At 33.6% G+C, this 12900-nt stretch overlaps 1 long non-coding RNA gene across 1 annotated transcript; it reads left to right on the top strand.

Annotated features, from left to right (window-relative positions):
- The first annotated feature begins 386 nt into the window (after nt 1-386).
- LOC144373047 (uncharacterized) lies at nt 387-8125 on the top strand. Its single transcript, XR_013432847.1, has 3 exons — nt 387-444; nt 762-816; nt 8056-8125. It is a non-coding gene; the product is annotated as an uncharacterized LOC144373047 (long non-coding RNA).
- Nucleotides 8126-12900: the final 4775 nt, after the last annotated feature.

The following is a 12900-nucleotide window of genomic DNA, read 5'->3' as shown; positions in this document are numbered from 1 at the left end:
AACCAAAATTGATTTAGAATTGGTTGTGGCATATTAGTTTAGAATAGAATATATACTCATCTCTCTCCCACTTCTCAGCCCTTTGTCTTCTGATTCTCTTCTCTAAAATCTGCAAGGTGCTAGAAAAGGAATAATAATTTATTTAAAGAAGTATAGATCTCTTTTGTAAAGTTTTTTTAAATTGTAGATGGACACTATATCTTTGTTTCATTTATTTTTTTTTTAATGTGGTACTGAGGATCGAGCCCAGTGCCTCACACATGTGAAGCAAGTGTTCAATCACTGAGCTAAAATCCCAGTCCCTATAGATCTCTTATAAATAAAAATTCTTGATTTTAGTAACTGACAGTTAAAATTATCTTGGGATTTATAGCATTTTTTGCCCTACAGAAAACCATAGGCAAAATTGCAACATGCTTGGAATTGCAAAGCGCAGCTTTACAGGTAAATGGATTTTTTAAATGAATTATTCTAAATTGTTCTGATAAGATATTAGACATTCATGCCCAAAGTAATATTATCTCAGAAGGGTTTTATAACAATTGGAATTGATCTGCTGAACTCACACTTAAATGATTTAGTTCATACTTTGTAAACGGTAGAAATAAAAGATATGATTCTAATTTTTTCTGTTTCTATTAGCTTGAATATTCCAAAAATCAAAAATATTCCAAAAATATTTTATTCTTGCCATTTAAAAGACATAGGGTGCAGTGAAATCTTTGTAATGAAAAGATATAATATGCATATTTTAAATTTAGTCCACACAGTCCCAGGAAGAATTTAAACTGGAGGACCTCAAGAAGCTAGAACCAAGTAAGTTTTGTTTTATATTTTTTAGTGATATTCCTATAGGAAGAGAGTTTTATCTGTTGTGAATATTAAGATTGTTTAGCACAGAAAGTGATTGGATTTATTTCTCTTATTTTTTGGTGCTTTTAAAATTCCTACAATATTTGTATTTTTAATTACCATTTGGATTTAATCTTTATTATAGAATATATATGTTGTACTTCATCTAAATATCCAAATTAACCTTTAATTTGTCTTAATGGCTTTAATAAGATTATAATTATTTTGATAAACATTTTCAGTAGAGTCCAGTAGAGAATATAAGGTTACAGTCATTAATGCCCATTCACATTACATGTTATTGAAAACTACAGTCTGAATGTTGGGAATGCATTACAAAGTGTTTTTTTGTTGTCTCCATTTTTTTCCCTTCTTCAAAATTTTAAAAAGTAAACAATTCCTTCAGTTATCTTGTTGGTTAGGATATTCCCAAATAAAGCCTTTCTGCTGTTTCAAATGATTGCTCTCTTAGAACTGTCTGCAGTATGGGCAAAGGCACAGTGTGAATAACTGAATGAATGTAAGTTAATGTAGCCTTTTTAAAAAACATTTTTAGTTGTAGACAGATACAATACCTTTATTTTATTTATTTGTTTTTATGTGGTGTTGAGGATCGAATCCAGTACCTCACACATGCAAGGCAAATGCTCTACCAACTGAACTATAACCCAGCTCCTGTACTCTTTTTTTATTGAGATAAGATTGCACATCTCAGTGCATTTATGTGACTAGGGAATAGTAGATTTTATTTATCCAACTAAGTAAGATTTTTAAGTAGGGAATCATAAAATCAAAGCATTTTCAAACAGAAAGGAGTCTCAGACTTGTGATCACATTCTCTATTGAGGAAAGAAATGAAATGATTTGTTTGTCCTTTTTCACTTCAATCTCCAGTAACTGAGCCGGGCCTAAATCTCAGAACATTTGTCAGTGTATCTCAGTTCACACTAGTGCAATCCTTTTAATGTAAACATGCTTTGAGTAAGAGGTAAAAAATTAATTTAAGAACTAAAGAGAGCCTTGCACAGTGGCGCATGCCTGTAATCACAGCTGCTCGGGAGGCTGAGGCAGAAGGATATCAAATTCAAAGCCAACCCTAGCAAAGCAAGGCACTAAGCAACTTAGTGAGACCCTGTCTCTAAATAAAATACCAAATAGGGCTGGGGATGTGGCTCAGTGGTCAAGTGCCCCTGAGTTTAATCCTAGTACCCCTGCCAAAAAAGAACTAAATAGAATGTTCCTATAAATTCCACAAAATGCCAATATCTAATTCATTATAGCAATTCTAACAAAGACATATATTATTGAGATAGCTGAAATGTGATTGTATTGCAGATCCAGGATAGAAAAGGATTCTCAGAGTATACTGAAGGGGATCTGATTTTCTGTTGTTTGGGTTGGAAAAGAGAAGTTAACAACAACAACAGACAACAACAAAGGAATGCATAGCGGATTTGTTGTGATTCTGGTGGCTTTTCCATAGTTTCAGATGATCATATTTCATTTCTTCAGAACACCATCCTTCTGAATATGGCAAGAATTCTGTCATTTTAATAGTTTTGGTTTCTTTATGTAATCCAGATCATAAAGTTTTGTTTTCTTTGTGGTTCTGGGGATCAAACCCATGACCTCACACATGCTAGGCAAGTATTTCACCACTGAGCTACATCTCCAGCCCTAGATCATAAGAGTTGGAGATGTTATAAGAGACACAACTTATATTCATAAATAGTTCTTATGCCTATATCCAATGTATATAAGGATACTAATCAATGTAATATTTCTCACAAATTTTGGGAGTTTTTTGTACCTAAAACTTTATTTCTCAAAAGCATTAATAAATACTTTGTATAAGATTGAGATATAATTTATATAAAGCACAATTCACCAATTTAACATATCATTCAATTTTTTTAGTAAATTGGAAGAGTTATGCAGACATCACCACAATCAATTTTAGGACATTTTCATCACCACAAGAAGAAACCCTATTCCCATGAGCAGTCATTCACTTCTTGCCATCCCCCTAAAATCCCTTCCAATTCCCAGCCCTAGAAAACCATTAGTTTGATTTCTGTCTATAAATTGTCCTATTGTAGACATTTTATTTAAATGGACTCATATGATATATGATCTTTTATGACTGGCTACATATAAGATTATTTTGAGAAAAACACATTGATGGCTTTAAATAAAAGATTGCAACAGTTGTTTATACGGTGGTTCTACTGAAAATTATGTTTGTGTGTGAGTGTGTGTGTGTGTGTGTGTGTGTGTGTGTGTGTGTGTGAGAGAGAGAGAGAGAGAGAGAGAGAGAGAGAGAGAGAGAGAGATGATGCAGGGGATTGAACCAAGGGCTTTGGGCATGTTAGACAAGTGCTTTACCATAAACTATGTCACCAGCCCTCAGTTTTTTATGATAAAAATTATTAGGATTTTGGCTTCTTATTCAGTCACTATTTCCTATTAGTTGTTTGTTTCCAAACAAAATTTAAGAATCTTATAGATACACAGAGTGGCCGTAAAGACTGTGGATGTTTATTTCATATATTTATTATCTCTTCTCTTCCTCTGAGCATGCTCAAGTACTTCTATTGCCTCACAAGATCTTTCATTAATTGCCTTTTTTTTTTTAGAATAGCATCTATATGCTAAGCACTCGAATCCTCTCAGTAACATTCTGCTAAGGACAACACCGACACTAGCTTGTAAATCCCAGCAATGAGTTTTAGGGTCACCTGGATTGGTTCTTTCACTATGCTATTAGTAATACCTGTAGTGGTGCTGTACTACATCATTCCTAAGTACAGCTCTCCAGTTCAAATTCCTAAGAAATTATTGACCCATGTATTAGTCGAAGATCAGGTTAAAATCTATTACTTTTTTGGGTTTTTAAAAAAGATTTGGAATAGAAATGGAAAGAGTATTTTGGAGATTCACTTTATTATACTTTATATAATGTTTTTCATTTGTACTTTTCCCTTCTTGATAGTTATCTTTTTAGATGATTTTAATTTGCTGTTGCTTCTCAAAGAAACATAAGTGAGTATTCTGTATTTCAGTAGGGTAGACTCTGTAATTTGGAATTTATCCAAGCAGGGCACTTGTTGTGAGTAAATTATTGAGTTGGAATTAAATATTTTCTACAAATTGGTATTTAGTAATATTTCAGATTAAGTATACTTCTTCAAGCTTTCTTTTTAAAACGTTAAGCCTCTTCTAAGGAAAATAGTGAATTCTAACTTTTAATATTTTGAACTTAACTGGTTTCCTTTCTTTTAAAAAAAGTTTTTTTAAAAATTTAATGCATGTGTGTGGTGCTGGGGATCGAACCCAGGGCATTTCCCATATAAGGCAAATGCTCTACCACTGAGCTACATCACTAGCTCTTGGCTGGTTTATTAGGCTGATGTATTCTTTACTTGAACATTTTGAAATCTTTTAAATTCTGTCTGAAAATACTAAAACTATGATTGTGAAAGTCTGAGCCATTTTTTCTTATGTTAATTGCAGTAATGTACTGCTGCTTACTCAAGCATATCTCCCCACCACCACCCTGCAAAATTCCCTTCTGTTAAGCCACCCTTCAAGGCTTCACAGAAATTCCACCTCTCCCTGAAAGCTTTCTCTGCTGTCTCTATAGAGGTATAATTAAACTCTGCCTCCTCTCCTGTATAGAATCATTTTAACTATCCATTGTCAGATTCTCACATGTGTTATTTTCACTTGTATTTGTTTTAGTCCTCAAAGAGATTATGAATGGACTCTTCCCCCACCCCAGAGCCTATTGAATGCTTTAAGTGTAGTATGAACTTGGCAAGATTGTGTTGAGTTAAATAGATTTGAATGTTTTGAAGGAATCTTTTCCTATAATTTAAAAAATAACCTTTAAAAATTAAGGCAGCTGCCCATTTTCCTACCACAAAAATGAAACACGTCAGTCACCAAAAGCAAAATGCATTTTGATATTTGCCTGTGTGTCATCTTTTGAAGGTTAGCTTCAGGAGGTTGGTAGGTCTGTGCTCCAAGAGAAAGGCTGGGAGTGCTGAATTTTCCATGGTGGAGTAGCATCAGATGCCTGCCATGTAGTGATCCAAAGTGTGTAAGTCCTACCAAATCAGCCAATGAATCTCCAACCCATGACATGCTTCATACTTATGATAATGTCTTTTGTAAAATTCAAGCTCCTCTTGAGATCCTCCTAAGACATCATTGCTAGTATTGGTAGAAAGAAAACTCTATGTAAAGTTTAAGCTATTTTAAAAGAACAATAGAATCTGTTATTCCATAGTTGTTGAAAATGTAAACCTATAATACAGTTATAGAAAGTAAAACAGAATTTGTTTTAAAGCTATTTAAATTTGTTCTAAAGCTATTCACATAAATTAAATGTTTCATAGTACTTTAACTTGTAAAAATAATATAACAAAGCTATTATTCTAAAGCAAATACGTCCTCTTCAGAGCTTTGATACCAAAGAAATGAAAATACTATTTAATTATTCTGTTACAATACAAATGCAAGATAACCACTGAGCCACATCCCCAGCCCTATTTTGTATTTTATTTAGAGACAGGGTCTCACTGAGTTGCTTATGCCTCACTTTTGCTGAGGCCGGCTTTGAATTATTAATCCTCCTAAGCCTCTGGGATTACAGGTGTGCACTACCACACTCAGCCAAGATATTCTTAATAACCAAGATATTTTTCAACTTTTTTGTTTGTTTTTGACGTACTGGGGATTGAACCCAGGGGTGCTCTACCACTGAGCTATATTTCCAGTCCTTTTTATTTTTATTTTTTAAAATATTTTTAGTTGTAGATGGACACAATACCTTTATTTTATTTATTCATTTCATGTAATGCTAAGGATTGAACCCATTGCCACATGTGCAAGGCAAGCACTCTACCACTGAACTACAACCCCAGCCCTTTTATTGTTTTATTTTTATTTTGAGACAGGGTCTCCCTACGTTGCTTAGGCAGATGAACTTCTAGTCCTCCTGACTCAGGCTTTTGGTACCTGGGATTACAGACACATGCCACCATAACAGGATCAGCTTTTAAAAATTATTGTTATATACATTTTTAATGGTTGATTTTTTTGCTCATTTTATTAAACTCTTATTACAATATGATCATTTCTGTGTGTTTGTTTCTGATATGAGTGAGACATGATCTTTTTGTTACCTGCTCCCCATTCTTGGTATCTATTCCATTGTTGTGTAAGTGATCAATATTTATTAATATTACTTATTAATATTGAGTTGATTTAATAGTTTAGTAACAATGATCATGCAGAAGTATAGAAAAGATGTTCTTGTATTAAAAAATAAACAGTACTTCTTAGTGAGATAAGAAATATTAGGATTCTAGTCAACTAGATCAAAAAGGTCATGGAGAGAGTGAATGTCCATTTTAGATTTTCCCTTGCCATTTTGTATACATTTATTTAGGCTGTAATTCTCTCAATAGCCTGTAAAGGAAGTAGCATTCTTATTTTAGAACTGGGGAGATTAGAGTATTTATGTAAATGTTCAAGTTATTGTTGTAATTGTAGTGCTAGGTTTTGATTTAAACCTTCTACTTTGATCTCCTGCTGCTTCCCCTTTGCTTGTCAGACTTAAGTTCCCACAGTCCTTTCTGTGCCTTGAATAAGGCAAACTGTTTCCTACTTGGAACCTTTGTTGTTGCTCCAGCCTGTTCTTTAATACCTGGGAAGCCTTACGCTAGAGCCACTTATGGATGATTCCTCTCATCTCAGGTCTTGGCTCAAATGTCTTCTTACAGTTTAGTTTTGAAAGGCACCCTGTCTACCTTAGCTACTCCACCAAGTTCTCTCTGCTTTTACACAGCATCCTGTTTGTATCCTTCATACCACTAATCACATCTTACATTATCTTGTTTATTTGTTGGCATATTTATTGTCTACTTTTCCTTAGTAAGGTCTAAGGTCCAAATATGAGTTCTTGATTACTGTGTATCTTTAGCACCTAAAACAGTGATTGGAACATTGTGAGTACTCGGTATGCATTTGTTGAGAAGAAGAAAGAGATAAAGGATGAAGAAGAGCTAAAGGGAGAGAGAATAAGAGTGAGTAATGAGAATCTAGGTACAAGTTTCCAACTTCTTTCTCACTGGATGATTGACTCCTATTGGAATAAGTTATGTAATTACAACCTGTTCTTTTTGAATTTCCTTATTTAGGAACCCAATATGCCATACTCCTTTTAACTGAAATCTGCAAGACTCCAAAATTAAAGTCTGAGTAATTAGAGTAAAAACCATGGGTTGCCCAATTAATAATGCTAAATATTCACCTTGAAATAATTGCAGGTAGTCACTAGGAACCCATAAATTGGGAAATGAAACAATAAATTTCATAAAATACTTTTCCAGATACAGATAGAATTGTAGAACATGTGTCTGTAGGCTTACATGCCAGAAAGTAATCAACCAGGACACAAGAGGTGATAGCATTATGTTGTTTGATGACTTCCCTGCGGAGAAAGTCTGCTGTGTGTGTGTGTGTGTATGTGTATGTGTGTGTACACACGTGTAAATATATATATATATGTATATATATATACATATATATATATACACAAACACACATATATATATATGCGCATGTATATATGTGTGCACACATATACAATAAATTTCATCATAAAAGGAATATTAGAATTATAACCTTGCTGCTACAAACCTTACCAGTGTGATAAGTATTGAGGGAAATCTATTTAGGATAAAGAATAAGATGTGATTATCTATTTCTCTTTAATTAGTCATCTTCAGTATCAATCTTTTAATTAAAATACTTCAGGAGAAGAGGTATTCTCTTTCACTGTACCCCATATCACCTAGAACTTTGTACATTGGAGAACTATTTTATGGTTCATTTTCTATGAGGGCTCTGAGACTTTCCTTGGAGATCTTACAGTACTCTGAAAATACTGGTACCTGCAGTCCACTATGGACATTTTTATTTTGCTAATACACTCAGTAGTCAATTGCAGAGTCTTAAAATGATAGTGAAGCTTGGAATTTAAAATACATATATTAATGTGTGCTTAATACACTATAAAATATGATTAAAAGTATCAATTTAAGATATAACATATAAGACTAACTAATATATAAGACTTACATAACATGTAAGACTAAGATATAAGACTAATGTTTGTCTATGTCTTTATTCTAGTCCTAAAAAATATTCTCACATATAATAAAGAATTTCCATTTGATGTTCAGCCTAGCCCATTAAGGTAAATAAATAAGCATCCATATTTTGTCTTCTGATTTTATTATCTATTTTATGCCTGTTTTTCAAATATTTCTGTATTTTTTCCCTATCAAATTTGATATTGGTGATATGACTGTTACCATTGGTAGCAATGAGATGATTGACATTGACATTTATATCAACATCAACCTAATAATCATCATCTTATCTGGGAAGTTAGTGGCTATGAGGGTTAGCTGGTGTATTAAGTGGAGTAGCTCACTAATTTTTCTGTCCTTTTTTATATAGGAGAATTTTAGCCCCTTGTGAGGAAGAGCATTTGGAATTTGAAGAAGATGAAGAAGAAGGTGGTGCTGGAGCAGGGTCTCCTAATTTTTTTCCTGCTAGAGTGCCTGGTGGGTACAAAAAAAATGTACATTATATAATTCAAGGTCAGGTGTTTGGAACTTACTTTTGTACTTGTTAGTGGCGGGTAAAACATCTCCAGGTTTGCCAATCTTAAGCAAATTATCATGGCCATTCTGTTAGCGGTAACTATCGGTTTATTGTGAAAGTATCTTACTATTTGTGTCAGGGATCCTCAAAACATCCCATGTTTAGTGATTGGCTAGGAAGACCCACAGGACTCAGCATATAGTTGTACTCACAGTTGTATTCTGAGTCATTACAACAAGAAAACACAAGAACAAAATCAGCAAAGGGTAAGGGCACACAGGCAAATTCCAGAGGAAACCAAACTTCTAAGAGTCCTCTTCCAGCAGAGTCAAATATGTACTTGATTCTCTCAACATTCTTTCACACCTGTGAAATGAAAAAATATTGTCTATTGGGGAAGCACTGTAGAGATTCAGTGCACAAGACACTTATTGGGGTTAGCGTGAACCAAAACTACAGACTCCAGGAAGAAAGCAAGTGTTCAGCACAAACCATATTGTTTGCATGGACGGTTTAGGCACAGTGATCTTCTTAACAGGGCATGATGGGAATCCTGCTGAAATCCAGGTTCCCAGATGCTAGCCATAGACCAACATTGTAAGTAGGCTTTCTAGAGTAACTGTTTGCTATGTTAATTCTTTTCTTTATATATCTAGCTGTTCTTTAAATAATCATATATGATTGTGAAACCTGGACCTGGAGGAATAGATACTAAACAGTTGCCCTTAACAGGGAAATAAAGAATACATAGCAAGTCCTTTTTATTTTTGGAAGATCTTGACAAGGTGGTAAAATACCCTAGTCAAGCACCCTGAGTAAATTATTTGCCTCTTCTACTTCTATACTTTCTTCTGTTCTTATACAGTGCACAGTTTTTACTTCTGATGAATTAGTTCATTTTTGGAAGTGTAGAAATAGCACTGTACTATTGTGATGCATTTTTTAAAAAGACTCTATGCTTTATGGTATAATTAAATATAATATACATATCATCCATAAAACTTCATAATTAAAGTCATATTCCAGTAATTTAAATACTCTTTGGTAGAAGACGTTTGAAATATAAACAGTATAGGCTTAGACCAATAAGATACCTGCGCTTTTGAGTCTAACATCTGCCAATCAGTAGTTAAGTAACTGTACTTAATTCTTTATAAAAGGAGATGTTGACAATGTCTAATTCATAGGGTTACAATGAAAATTAGGCACCACATACAAATCATTTGGCATTATACTTTTCATTGCTGGGGTAGTGGTGGCTACTGTATTTTCATTATCACCTATAAATGATGCTAACAGTCTTACACCATAGGATTATTAGAAAAATTCCAATCACTATAAAATGTTATTGTTGGTGTTTCTTTGGTACAAGGTAATTATTTCCAATCTGCTTGTCCTTATGAAGAAAGAGCTATATTTTACTTGTTATATTTGTAGGAAATTTCAAGATTGCTGAGATGATGAGGTAAATAAATTTGCTAAATTTTTTCTGCATTTTTTATTTCCTTTTAAAACCACATGCTGTAATTGAAATAGATTCCAGTTCTATAAATTTCTCGGTTTGGTTATTTGTTCACTAGTTATACTTCTGTAGCAAACAAGATCCTTAAAGCAGATGATGTAAGTCATGAAATGGACAGGTCTTTATGGGGTTCAGGTTGCTGAGTTGAAAAGAAACTCTGTAAATTAAGTCTATTTGCTATGAAAGATTAAGCCCAAAGTAATTAGATTTTTTTATTCTGATATAGCATTTTGGTATTTTATTTCAGAGATACAGAAAGCTCACTAAACCTTTCTATTTCCTGAATTATTTTCCTCAAAGTAAGAAAGAGTACATATAGTTCAATTGGCTATATTTGATTTTTGATCATATTTTCCAGGGCCTGTGTCATTATAAAATTGAAAATATCATTGAAGGACAATTTGACCTTTAACTTAATTGTAGAATGGGAAAAAAATTGTTATACTGTGTACATCCGAGATTTCATTCGTGATAAGGCTGTTGTGTCTACATTATCATAGCAGGGTGATTCTAAGAATTATAACATTTTTATTACCTTTATTTTATGTAATTTATATAATTGTAAGTTTGTTTTCCTTTTTTTTTTTTTGGTACTGAAGATTTAACACAGGGGTACTTTACCAGTGAGCCACATCCTCAGCCCTTTTTATTTTTTATTTTGAGACAGGACCTCACTTAGTTGCTGAGATTAGTCTTAAACTTGGGATCCTCCTGCCTCAGCCTCCCAAGTCACCTGGATTCCAGGCTTGTGCTATAGCATCTAGCTTATTGTGATCTTTTTAAAAAAAGATTTATTAAGGTGTCCCTTACATATATAAAAGACATCTTTTTTAGTGTACAGCTTTATGAGTTTTGACAAACACACATGGTAAACACTACTACTGTTAAGCTAATGAGATGAAGTATAATATATGAATATGGTATGATCAAGAGTAGTTTATTCCCATTTAAAATCAAAAATGGATTTTTTATCCAACCTTTCTTGAAAAGAATAAAAAATTGTTAAACCTTTCTTTGACATTATTATCATTTTCAAAGCCTTCAATTCTCATAAGACAGTAACTTTTTTGTACTGCTTTAAACACTAACTGGCTTAAGTCCAAATAGTAGTTTAATTTTCTTAAGGTAATCTCAGTAGATTTCATTTAAATAGAGGATAAAAATTTATAACCTATTATTTATTACCTGAAAATTTATTTATCATGTTGAATATTAAAGCTTCTAAATGATAAACCAAAGTAATACAAATTTAAAAAAAATAGCTGGCCAAGATTATATGCTTATAATCCTAGCTACTTGAGAAATTGAGGCAGGAGGATTGCAAGTTTGAGGCCAGTGGGGGAAACTTAGAGAGACTTTGTCTCAAAATAGAAAGAACTAGGGATGTAGCTCAGTGGTAGGGTGCTTGCCTCACCTGTGTGAAGCCCTACATTCATTTCCTAGTACCACATGCACAAATAGCCATGTCACAATTTTAGACAAAATTTAAAAAAACGTTTCTGAGTGACCTAAACATAAGCCTAGCAATCTCAACATTATTCTAGATTTGTATTGGTTATTCATCTTTTATATAGTCTTAGATATGTACAAAAAATGTTTTTTTTGAAACTCAAAATGAAGAGTGAATCTTCTTTAATATCAAACCTGTACTTGTTTCTTTCCTGCATAAATATTCAATTCTGAGTTGAACTTGAGAGTTAAGCAAATATGTATTTCATTTTCAGCTAAAGTACAGTTTTTTTCTTACCCATGCATATAGGAAGTTGAAAACTGCAACAAAATATTCATTGCTGTTCCATGAATATTAGGGCATCCTTATTTCACAGAATTTCAGAATATATTTAGGGTTAAACAGTAAATACCACCAAAGTGTGCAGATAGACTCTGGCTCTCCGAGCACATTTTTTCTCTCAAAGTCTCAAATTCTCAGACTGAGCCGAACAGTCAGAGCCAGAGTCCCTCATCCAGTCATGCACTTATATTGAAAGGAAAGGAAAATACCATTCAATGTTATCTGGTAGTTCTCCTAGCTGTTTTTCAATAGTTTTAAGGCTTGTTAATATTCTATTACTCTCAAGCAGTTTTGAAAACATTTTAAGTTTTCTTTTTTATAATTTGTTTCTACATGTTTGTTTGTAGTACTGGGGATTGAAGTCAGGGATGCTCTACCACCTAGCTACATCCCCAGCTCTTTGATTTATTTTTTTATTTTGAAACAGGGTTTTGCTAAGTTGCCCACGCTGGCCTCTCTTGCCTTAACTTGCCAAGTTGTTGGGATTACAGGCATGCAGCACTATGTCTGGCTCAGTTTGTTTTGTTTTTTAATCCATGAATCTTGTCACTTGAAGTCAAAAGGTTTTCTCCAGAGCTTTGCAGAAATTGGTTCATAGGAAATGTCTATTGAGTAGGCTCTTCAACAAGGCTCTAAGCAACATCTGGCCTGCTTTTTCTTTTTTTTTTTTTTAAGAGAGAGGGAGAGAGGGAGAGAGAGAGGATAGAGAGAGAATTTTAATATTTATTTTTCAGTTATTGGCGGACACAACATCTTTGTATGTGGTGCTGAGGATCGAGCCCGGGCCGCAGGCATGCCAGGCGAGTGTGCTACCGCTTGAGCCACATCCCCAGCCCCAGGCCTGCTTTTTCTTGAAAGTCCCCTGGCCACTCAAATTTTTAACCCAACACCTGTAGTAACTCTTCCTTGCATGCTAAATGGCATCTGTGTATGAAGCATATACCCACTGATTCATCTTAGGTTTTGTGAGAGTATTTATTATTTTTTTCCAGATATGATGGTGACACTTAAGAATTCAGCCATTATCCAAATCACATATTTCTGAACACAGAAA

Source organism: Ictidomys tridecemlineatus, unplaced genomic scaffold, assembly GCF_052094955.1.
Source record: "Ictidomys tridecemlineatus isolate mIctTri1 unplaced genomic scaffold, mIctTri1.hap1 Scaffold_218, whole genome shotgun sequence".
Classification (NCBI taxonomy): domain Eukaryota; kingdom Metazoa; phylum Chordata; class Mammalia; order Rodentia; family Sciuridae; genus Ictidomys; species Ictidomys tridecemlineatus.
Note: the sequence above shows the minus strand (reverse complement) of the source record. Positions and strands in the feature narration are given on the sequence as shown.